Below are 11,972 nucleotides of genomic sequence, written 5' to 3'. Positions count from 1 at the left end.
AGAACACATAGTGATGCTAGAGAGCATACTGATTTCATTCGTCAGTTACACGAAACAACTAAAGCAAATATTGAAAGAATGAATGAAAAGTATAGAATTGCTGGTAGTAAAGGTAGAAAAGAAATTAAACTTGAATCAAGTGATTTGGTTTGGTTACATTTGAGAAAAAGATAGATTTCCTGAGCTGCATAAGTCTAAATTAATGCCAAGAGCAGCTGGTCCTTATAAGATAATTAAGAAAATAAATGATAATGCCTATAAACTTGAGTTGCCACCTGACTTCAGGGTTAGTCCCACCTTTAACATTGCAGATTTGAAACCTTATTTGGGAGAAGAAGATGAGCTTGAGTCGAGGATGACTCAGTTTCAAGAGGGGGAGGATGATGAGGACATCACTCCTTCAGATGTACCCACTGATCCTTCAACCGTTATGCAAGGTCCAATGACCCGAGCTCGATTGCGTCAACTCAATTTAGAGATGAGCTTGTTATTAAGCGATCCTTTTCATACTTTTGAGAATAGACAACTATCTAATGATGTTATCTTGCTTAGGAACATAGGAGAGGGTCATGAGAAACTTGGAGAAAGGTATAGAGGTGGAGAAGACCAGCAAGGACGACCAACACAAGCTGGAGGCCCAGCCCAACTTGACTTCGACTCTGCCTTGGCCTTTAGGACCAGTCAGCAGTAAAATGGACGTCCAGGACGCATCCGGACTCTGTTTTTGATGATCCATATATGGCTGGAAAGATAATTCCATAAGCTAACTAATGGCTTTAGTGTGAGGAACAAATTCTATGGGAATCAACAGGAATCGTCGAAACAAGTCAGAGTCCAGAATCTATCAGGGTGCTGCGTCACTGTTTTTGGTCCGTTGGGCTGTGTATTGTCAGTGAGCCCTTAGGGTGGGCATCCAGGGGTCTTTGCATGACCCTAGAGTCTTCATAAATAGACACCACCCCTCCATTAGGGTTTAGGTTTTGCTTAGATTAATCTGTAAAGAACAGTTTCACCGTTCATCGGTTTATGAGACCCCAACATCATGAGATTAATCATCCATCTGCAATTTGGTTGTTTTTTTCTTGTTCTTGCTTATGTTCTTCGTTGTGCAGGCAGGGGTTAGCCTTCTTGGCGAGGTCAATTGGATTTGTGTCTCGGTTAATAACCAGAGGAGTTATGGTGCTACGATTGTAGGGTTCGATCTTTCAATCTGAAGCCAGATCGGTGTATCATTCTCCGCCACAATGATAGTTACCTCTACCTAACGGAAGATCGGGATCCCAGTCCCCAGTTCTCCTTCGCCTCCTCTTTGATCCTATGCTCTCGGTTCATCAAACCATGGCCTCTAGAACCCTAACCATGTGCGCCGGTGAGCTCGTTCGTCGCCGGCAAAGGTGGAACACCACGCTCGACTCTTTTCTGGCCGGCCGGCTTCTCTCTCTCTCTCCTTGTGCTAATCTGCACCGTCTGGTTTAGATCCAACGGTCTAGATTCACCGATGCCCCTTCGCGTGTCACGTTTGCTAAAGAGCCCCTCTGGTTCATGATAATTCTACCCGTCGTCCCTGCATTTTTCTAAAGAACCCCTCCGCTTCTTCTTTATCATGTTCACACTCCCAGGCTGTTTTAAAATCTGACTTTGGATTTGTTGTAATTTTCCTAGCTATTTCACATCTTGCATTCCTTGTGACCTATGGGGTATTGCATTGGGTAGTGTGATGCTAGTGCTCAATTGAAACCATGATCTTGTAACTTGATTAATGGTATATGCAATAAACACTAAAAGATTCTTTTTATCAACATGGCTCAAGAGGGCTAGAGCATTGGGCTATTATTATGGTGCTCTAGATTCCTCTCCCTAAGGACTTATCTGTAAGTGGTCAACCGGGACTTACAGTACAACCATGAGTGCCACATGGCTCTGGCTTTAGTCAAGTATGAGGACCTTTTCTAGCTTATTAGTGGTTACCTTTATGGCGCAAAAGGGGCTTGACACGATGGGTATAGGACAGCCTCTAGTCCTATGTGTATAGCTATGATGTAATTGTGCCATTCGAAAAGGGGGGTTCCTACATCTGCTTGCCAAGAGAATCCTAGCAGCTCTAACTTGTTAGATGAACCTTTGAAAGGCTTCATAGTGAACCCTGCCGACCTTCCTTGATAGTGGGTCAAGAGGCTGATCACCTCGGGCAAAAGGGTAAATCACGACCCATGGCGAAAGTGTCAGCCGTGCTCACGGTCACGAGCGGCCTTGGAACTCTTACGGAACAAATGATCATTAATGGTTAATTATTTATGCTATTCATTATTCATGTTTACCTAATCATGTGTTTATGTGGGCTTGTGAATAAACTTGTTGCCACTCAATTGATAAAATTATGACTCACTAAAAGCTAACCGTCATAAACCAGTGTCATCCTTTTGAGCCACATGAACCCCATGTTATATTGCTGAGTATGACATGTACTTACGCTCGCTTTACTTTTTAATTCTTTGGAAAAATCCCGGATGTGTACCAGATTGCTAGAGTCTAGAGGAGTTAGGCTTGTGATCAACCAGTCAGTTGTCCTTATGGATTTGGAGCCTTCGCCTAAAGAATAGAGTGTCTTTCCACTGTCTACTATCTAAGGTTATATTCTTTGTATTATGTATGTTATATATTAAGCATTGTATGTTGATATTACCTCTATTTGTAGCTATATGTTAGATTTGACTTCCTAGGCTCACATATCGTGTGTATCTAGTTTTGTTTTTAAACCCGGGTGTTACAAAGTAGTATCAGAGCAATGCTGACTGTAGGACGTAAGCCTAGTTAGAACCAGATGTTTTAGCATACCTTCATCTTTGCTTAGTTCATGCTTTCTCTCCAACCTTGTTATTTGCTAAAAGTTATGCTCACCTCGGCCTCTGTTCTATTATAAAACCTTGTCTCAATTCTAAATTTTCTCTCGTTCTATTAGATAGATCGTAACAAGATGACTACAAACATCAGAGATCAGGAGGACCAAGCTGTGTCACCTTTGATCCCATTCGACAAGGAGAAGCTATCATCTATGCAAAACCGAGTACTAGAAGGAATGACTCAACATGAAAATTCTCAACAGCGTGTCTCGCAAGGTCAGATCAACATACCAAAGGGACCAGTAAAGAGATAAGTTACAGAAGCTTGGAAGAATATGAAATCCAATGAAGGTGTCAGCAGTAAGACGCTTGGAAGTCAGGATCAATGTCATTGTTGTAAACATTATGGTTTTCCTTATCTTCAAAACAAGTCAACTAAGAGGGAAGTCAAGGTGAACTCGAGTTGTGAGGCCAATGTGGATACAAAGAGGAAGGCGATCTCACTAGAACCACTATTGGGAAGTGATCAACATTCGAGTTCTACTACATTGTCACATCCAGCTCTAATCCCTTGTCAAATAAATTCAGACTTTAAAGAGTTAGAAGCTTCTCAAGCTAAAACTACTTCACATGAGGTATGCATAGATGGTTGGATGATCACCAATAAGGAGTTTCAACCCCGAAAGACCAAGCAAGCTAGAAAACAGTTCCGTCAAACAAAGATGAACCTTCAGAGTCAGCAAGCTGACAACACACCAAGCAACAATTCTGTGGAGTATGACATCACAAAAGATCCAACTAAGAGAAAGTGTTATCATTGCCAACAGGAAGGACGTTATGCTAAATTTTGCCCACAAAGAATCAACAATTATACCATGGAAGTGGCCAGAGTCTGGTCACTACAGGATTGTCACCAGTAAGTGTTAGTGATGCCCAACCCGAAAGAAGCACTTGATGAGAATGACGAATGAAGGAGTCATGCCGGACTACCCAAGATCAATGAAGTAGAGGACGTGTCCCGCTCATCCCCATGCAAGAGATGTTACCCTGGATGCTGCTGCAGCCATACCGTGATTAAAAAGTAGGAGTTTATGTCCCTTGTGTAATAAAAACTCTAGTAGCGAAAGTCAAGTCTGTGTGCCTTGTGAATCTTTAGTGTTTGGTTGGTTTGTTTTAGTGCTTGGTTGGTTTGTTTTAGTGTTTATGTTTGAGTTGGATCTTTGTAATAATTGCAATGATCTTGTGGTGTTTTTCCACAATTTCATTTAGTTTATAGGCCTAAGGTATAAGGATTAATGAAATAAATAGTCGGGTTTTGGTTTTCCCATGTTTTCTCTATCCTGTCTTTTCGGAGCAGCGTGTCCTCTTCGGTTTATATCTCCATTCTTGGATAACCAAAAATCTTGAACAAATTCTGTACAATAGTAGACTTCAATATCTTTCTGCGACTACAAGCACCGCCATCGTATCTATTCTTGTTATGGAGTTACAAAAATCACAAGACGATGCATCTATGCTGTCTGAAACCTGAAACAGTTTCTGTTGTGCACTATTTTCGACCAAATTAACTGCAGAATCTGGAAAAGTGTTCTATACCGAAGTTGTAGTACATTTTATAAGCTTTCCAACGGTATAAACTACAACTTCATTGGAATAACGGAATGAGAGTTACATCTGTTTTACTGCACTGCTAATTTTCATTCCGAGAGGAAATTTCAGGTTACTTGTTTATACCTATGCACATGAGTTCTCTGGGATATCAGAAGGTTTTCATGATAGTCAACCTACCTATAAGGAGATACAAGTTACTATGGTGTCCCCTAGTTGATCTTTTCTTAAGGGGGTAGCCAAGTTGAAAATTTTGCAAGATGAAGTTTCATACGTTCTAGTTTTTCATTTGGAAACATCGATTATCTCTGTGGTGGGGTCTTTTCTTGTCTTTCTTGCTATCAAGCCTACCTTGTCGTCGTATGAAGCAACATTTAAGAATGCTATGAATGACTGAATCCTAATGCATACATGTTGAAAACAGATGGTAGCTACCAAGAGAAGTGCTTCACAAAGTGTTGGAAGGAATATTCCCACTTCTAATCCACCGTCATCAAATCCCCCATCTATAGAGCAAGCTTTGATGACGCAGACTCAGTTATTATAGACTATTGCTCAAAGTGTGTTGAACAACCCGCATCAAGCACCACCTATTGACAAGCGTGGTGAATTTATGATGGGACACCCACCGACATTCTCTCATATAAGCGAACCACTAGAAGCTGATGACTGGCTTAGAGCTATGGAGCGACAATTGGACATAGCTTAGTGTGATGACCATGAGAAGGTGCTTTTTGCATCTAGCCAACTCCAGGGCGTAACACAAGACTGGTGGAAGTCTTACCAGTATGGATGTCCCAACAATGCTGGATAGATCACTTGGAAGGAGTTTAGCGAGAGCTTCAGGTCCTACCATATTCCGTTAGGTGTGGTAGAACTTAAGCAAGATGAGTTACTCAACTTGAAGCAAGGATCTATCTTAGTGTGTGAGTATCATAACTGGTTCACTCAATTGTCACGCTATGCTCCAGGAGAGGTGGATAGTGATGCTAAGAAGCAAAAACGCTTTTTGAAAGGACTGAATGATGGTTTGCAGCTACAGCTGATGACCGTTATGTATGCCGACTATCAGACGTTGGTGGACAGAGCAATTGTAATTGAGAACAAGTGTCAAGAGATGGAAGAGAAGAAGAGAAAGTGTGACCTTCAACGCCAGTTAAGTAACACTCGTCTCTGTTTTGCTACGCAACCAGAATATCAGTCACACCCTATGAATCTGCTTGGGAGTATAGATCAGGATCAGTATCAGCAACCCAATGATGAAGTGCAGCATTTTAACTCTCAATAACCATGTCTGTCACCTCCTACTATCACCTTAATGAAGACAAATACTTCTACTAGTGAGGAAGATTATGATTGTGTGAGATTGAACATTATGAGAACGACTATCTTGAGAAGTTTGCTGAGAGTAATCAAAGCCAGAATCAACAACAGTAGGAGCCAGAACATAATGTTCATAAGGAGCAGGTGCAAGGAAATAAGTTAAGGTGAAACTACATCCCTGGAAGTCTGAACAATGTGGATATGATTACCACTCATGGAGCTAAGGAAGTCATTTATGGTTTGATTGCAGTAAGCTCAGCCACTGCTATGGTGTTGTTTGACCCCAATGCATCACATTCATTTATCTCTAGTGCATATGATCATAACATAAATATGCTTCCAATGAGGAACCGGTGATAGTTAAGTCTCCAGAAGGAGAAATGGAGGCAAACTGCATATGCCCAAAAGTTAGTCTTGACATAAAGGGGGTAAACTTTGAGGCAAACCTTATTGTTTTGGAGTTAATAGACATTGATGTTATCCTTGGAATGGGATGGTTGTCTGCATGCAAAGGAGTGATTAAGTATGCCAAACATTTGGTGCTTCTCACAACACCGTCAGGAGAAAGAATTGAGTATGAGGGTATTCAACCTACACCTGAGGAATATGAGGATGACCTATTGGAAGGTGTGTACACTGAGGATAGTAAAGTGGACTATGAGTTTTCATATGTCAATGTAGAGGAACAAACACCTTTGGAGGAGCTCAATATGAGAGACGATCATGCTTATGCAGAATAGCCAACCAGGATCTTAGAATGACTCTTAATGAAAGATGTAACTTGGGAAAAAGCAAGATCAAATAAAGGCACAGTATCCATATCTCTTTGATCACCATCTTCCGAATCTCGAGGACGAGATTCATCTTAAGGGGGGTAGAATTGTAACACCCTAAATTTTGCCCTTTTTGAAATAGAGATAAATTGAGTTATTTATGAATTTTTGTGCTCATGCAACATAAGAAAAATAATATTTTTTATTAAAATTAAAATTCATCATAGAGTGTAGCAACATTATTGTGCATACATGCTGGTGCATTTGTATTTTTGTACTATGTGCTTTTGACTTAAACTCAAATTGATTTAAAAATCCTTTTGAAAATGGCTTTGAAATAAAAGAAAACAAAAATAAAAGGAGAAAATCTCCCTTTCTCTCATTTGGCCCGAAGGCCCTCTCCCTCCCCTTCCCTTGGCCTGATAGCCACCAAGGCCTTGGCCTAGATCCATCTCCGCGCGCCTCCTCACTCTTTCCCCCATCCCGCTGGCCCAGCTACTTTCCCCTCACGCGGCCCACAAAGCAGGCCGGCAAGCCACACAGGCGCTCTCCCCCTCCATCTGTTCGACTAACGACCGGGGCCCTCTCCCCAAGTTGCTAACACACTGGGCTTGCTTGTCCACAGTTTCCCCTACCTTTAGCCGTAGCCGAGCAGGACTCTGCTCCTACCGCCGCCGCCTGATTTTCGGGATTTGACGTGTCCTCCACGTAGCTTGACCCCATAAGAAGTGTGAGGACCCCCTACCATGGCCCCGCTTTCATCTACGAGCCGCTACTTGCGCCCTAGCCTAGCAGCCATGGTTTTGGATCTCGCCTACACGAGGTCGAAGCCGCCGTCGTCACGTCCACCGTTGGAATCCGTTGCACTGTCTCCAAGCTCTTGTCGCTCTTCGTTACAAGGTGAAGAAGATTTCTAGCCTAGCCTCTTACTCTCCATGCCCTGTTAACTACCGCCAGCCATTTACAGGAAGCCACTACCGACCCATCAAGCTTCCCACCGGCCCTGTCCCATCTTTGTCCGCAAAAATCCTTTTGGTGAGTTCTCCTTCGCCTCCTCTTTGATCATGTGCTCTCGGTTCATCAAACCGTGGCCTCTAGGACCCTAACCATGTGCACCGGTGAGCCCGTTCATCACCGGCAATGGTGGAACGCCACGCTCGGCTCTATTCTGGTCGACCGACTTCTCTCTCTCTCTCTCCTTGTGCTAATCTGCACCGTCGGGTTTAGATCCAACGGTCTAGATTCACCGATGCCCCTTCACCTATCATGTTTGCTAAAGAGCCCATTTGGTTCTTGATAATTCTGCCTGTCGTCCCTGCATTTTTCTAAACAGCCCCTGCGCTTCTTCATTATCATGCTCGCAGTCCCTGGCCATTTTAAAATCTGATTTTGGATTTATTTTAATTCAAAAATAAGATCCACTTATTTACAGTTTTGCCACAAACTTGTTTAGGTCATATCTTCTACGTTTTAACTCTATTTGGACCCCTTCAAGTTGCATTAGGTTCATAGCGACATAATCTACATATTAGTAGCATTGTTTAGCATGTTTCATACTTTCAAATAAAATATTAATCTAATCAATCTATATGCAATTAGTTTCCCATTAAAAACAATTTAGGATTTTCCACCTCAAACTTTTCTAAACAAAATAAGATTAGTTTTATCTTGGTTTTCTAAATTAAATATAATTTGGCTTAATCAAATTTAGATATTTCTTTGAAATATATTGTCCATGATTTTATATGATTAAAATAAATAAAGCCTATAGTTTTCTTTTTAAAGTAAATCTTTCAATAGTCGTTTCTTTCCAACCGTAGCTCCGATTAGTGTGCTTTTCGTGCCTGTGTGTTCATAGCAATGTGTAGAACATCTTTAAAACCTTTTCACTTATTGTTTCATATGTTTGGTATACTATTCTAATTTAGTTCTATTGTTTGCTTCATGTATGATTGCATGGATGCTTGTGTGGTGTTCTATGATCATTTCCAGTCGGTGAGCAATACATGGTGATCAAGATGTAATCCTTTGGAGGTTAAGAACTAGCAGAAGATCTGAGTTAAGGCAAGTATAGCATGGGATCTTCCTTGTTGTCCTATCCACTTTAATAACTTAATCATATGCATGAGTGTACCTTGGCAACCATAGTAATTTTCCTAGCTATTTGACATCTTGGATTCCTTGTGACCTATGGGGTATTGCATTGGGTAGTGTGATGCTAGTGCTCAATTGAAACCATGATCTTGTAACTTGACTAATGGTATATGCAATGAACACCAAAAGATGCTTTTTACCAACATGGCTCAAGAGGGCTAGAGCATTGGGCTATTATTATGGTGCTCTAGATTCCTCTCCCTAAGGACTTATCTATAAGTGGTCAACCGGGACTTACAGTACAACCATGAGTGCCACAAGGCTCTAGCTTTAGTCAAGTATGAGGACCTTTTCTAGCTTGTTAGTGGTTACCTTTATGGCACAAAAGGGGCTTGACATGATGGGTATAGGACAGCCTCTAGTCCTATATGTATAGCCGTGATGGAATTGTGCCATTCGAAAAGGGGGTTCCTACATCTACTTGCCAAGAGAATCCTAGTGGCCCTAACTTATTAGATGAACCTTTGAAAGGCTTCATAGTGAACCCTACCAACCTTCCTTGGTAGTGGGTCAACAGGCTGATCACCTCGGGCAAAAGGGCAAATCATGACTCATGGTGAAAGTGTACAACCTCTACAGAGTGTAAAACTGGTATATCAGCCGTGCTCATGGTCACGAGCGGCCTTGGAACTCTTACAGAATAGATGATCATTAATTGTTAATTGTTTATGCCATTCATTATTTATCTTTACCTAATCATGTGTTTATGTGGGCTTGTGAATAAACTTGTTGCCACTCAATTGATAAAATTGTGACTCACTAAAAGCTAACCACAGTAAACCAATATCATCCTTTTGAGCCACATGAACCCCATGTTATATTGTTGGGTACGACATTACTTACGTTTGCTTTACTTTTTAATTCTTTGGAAAAATCCCGGATGGGTACCAGATTGCTAGAGTCTAGAGGAGTTAGACTTGTGATCAACCAGTCAGTTGTCCCTGTGGATTTGGAGCCTTCGCCTAAAGAACAAAGTGTCTTTCCGCTGTCTACTATCTAAGGTTATATTCTTTGTATTAAGTATGTTATATATTAAGCATTGTCTATTGATATTACCTCTATTTGTAGCTATATGTGAGATTGGACTTCCTAGGCTCACATATGGTGTGTATCTGGTTTTGTTTTTAAAACCGGGTGTTACAGTGATAAACTAACTATACTAAGTATATAATCAAAGTAGACGTTAAACATTATAATGAAGAAAATAAATAAGATGAATACCAATGTTGTCAAAACAATTATAGCAAGCAGATAAAAATAATGGTGATACAAAAGAGAGAGGGGTACAAAGATTATACCAAACCATGCTCTTGACACAATCGGGAATCCAAGCGAAGCCTGCTTGCCTCCCTCTAGACCTTGACTAACTAGCTATGCCCTAGAATATGGTAGAGCTCTGAGGAAAATTAGGGTTTTTGTCTTCTCAAATATCTTGATGACTTATCTATGCCTAGAAGGGGTGGTAGGGGCTGGTATATATAGCCCAGAGCATCCAACATGAGCCCTTGGTTCAAACCAACTTAAAGTATGGCGTAGATGCAACCTAGGAGGCGGTAGGGAACTGACATAGCAACGAGGAGGCTGACAGGTGGGCCCAGGGGTTGGGTGGCCTATAGGTGGGGTCAGCCAGCCCCACATGTCAGCCTCTCATCCCCCACTTCGGTGTGGAGTCCTCTTGAGTCTTCTGGAACCTTCTGGTGTCCGTTTCACAGTGGATAAGCATAATTAAATCTGACATGTAGGTCCGCCTTGATGGTTTTTTGAATAAACCCTACAGAAAATACAGATTCACCAAAACTCATGAAATTTGTTAGTTTATACCCCTAAACCTTTGTTAGTGATTATATTTATGCCCTTATACATGATTATTTGATGGTTTATAATGGTTGTTAACTACCATCAACAAGTGATGAATTTCATTGGTGCGAGGGCGGTAGCAAACAATTTCTTTTGAAATCTCCCTCCAAAACTTATTCCTATCAAAATCTTATATGGCAGAGTCTACATCAATTATGCACTGAGAGTGAAATCCAAGAAGTTCACTAAAATTCTTCCAGGGAATAGAAAATTCTTTCCCAAAAAGTCTAAATGAAACTTCCAAATTGGTAGGTTGTAGAGTGCACAAGAACTCAATAGTCAAAAGCTTACAAACCAGCTCATCAATTTCCCAAGCATCCTCCCATCCTATGGTCTTAAAAATAAGTTCAAATTAAGAGGTCATACTTGTAGCCTAGAGTAGGGCTGGATCATAGGCAGGAGTGAGGATGAAGTCCTAGGTCTTTAGCTTCTTGAACATGTTCTTCTCCCTGTCTCCCTAGAACTTGAGCTGCTTCTCTTGTAGAAGAATGTTCCTCTCCGTGGGGGCTAATTGGGATGACGCTCTGACAGTGGGAGACGGTGGATCGACCTCCATGTTGGTGCTTTCTCGGGATGAAGAACTCCTCGTCGAATGGAATGACATCACACGCTTGAGTTTACCGGCGATCTTGCTCATTTTTCTTGCAAAACAAAGAGAAACAACACAACTCGTGGAACGGGATTAGGAGATAAAAATGTTAGTGGTTAGCCATCTAGAATCAGTAGTCCGAGGGTTAGCCATCCAATATTGCCCAATAAATATTCAAGTCAAAATTTTGGCATGACTTCCATCTTAATTCTTTTTTAATTCCATCTCTTAATTTGGACAGCACTTCCACTCTTAAACTCTATTTTTCTTACTCAAATTTCAACATCACCTCTCCCTCTCTTTCTTAAGATTTTAGCACTACTTTCACACCTAAACTTTCTCTCAATCTTTCTTACTTCCAAAATCACTTCTACCAAGGAAAATTCAACTACGAAATTTGCTTCTGGAATTTCAGGCTCAGGACGGTGACTTGTGTTGTGTTGGAGGCCAAGAGCAGCAAGGAAGGGGTGGGATTTATAGGGGGCGCAGCAGCAGGCCAGCCGACCTAGTGGTGGGGTCGGCCGGCCCCACACCTTTGCCAAATGGCATCTCCCTTTTTGTGATTGTTCTTTGCTTCGTGCTTAAGCAAATGTTGGTGCCCGTCGATGCTCTTTCGGTGGATATGGCCAATGGAGAGTGATAGTCGAGGATGGAGGTGAATAATGGAGGTTGAGTGGAGATGGAGGTGATGGGTGGCGGTTGAGTGGGTCCCATGTGTCCCCCGTATTTCTACCATATATATGTATAAAAATGCAATGCAAAAAAACATTTTATGATACAATGAAATATAACAAGATGAATGATGGTATTTTTAAATTTTATGTCTCC

Source organism: Miscanthus floridulus, chromosome 10 (genome assembly GCF_019320115.1).
Source record: "Miscanthus floridulus cultivar M001 chromosome 10, ASM1932011v1, whole genome shotgun sequence".
Classification (NCBI taxonomy): domain Eukaryota; kingdom Viridiplantae; phylum Streptophyta; class Magnoliopsida; order Poales; family Poaceae; genus Miscanthus; species Miscanthus floridulus.
Note: the sequence above shows the minus strand (reverse complement) of the source record.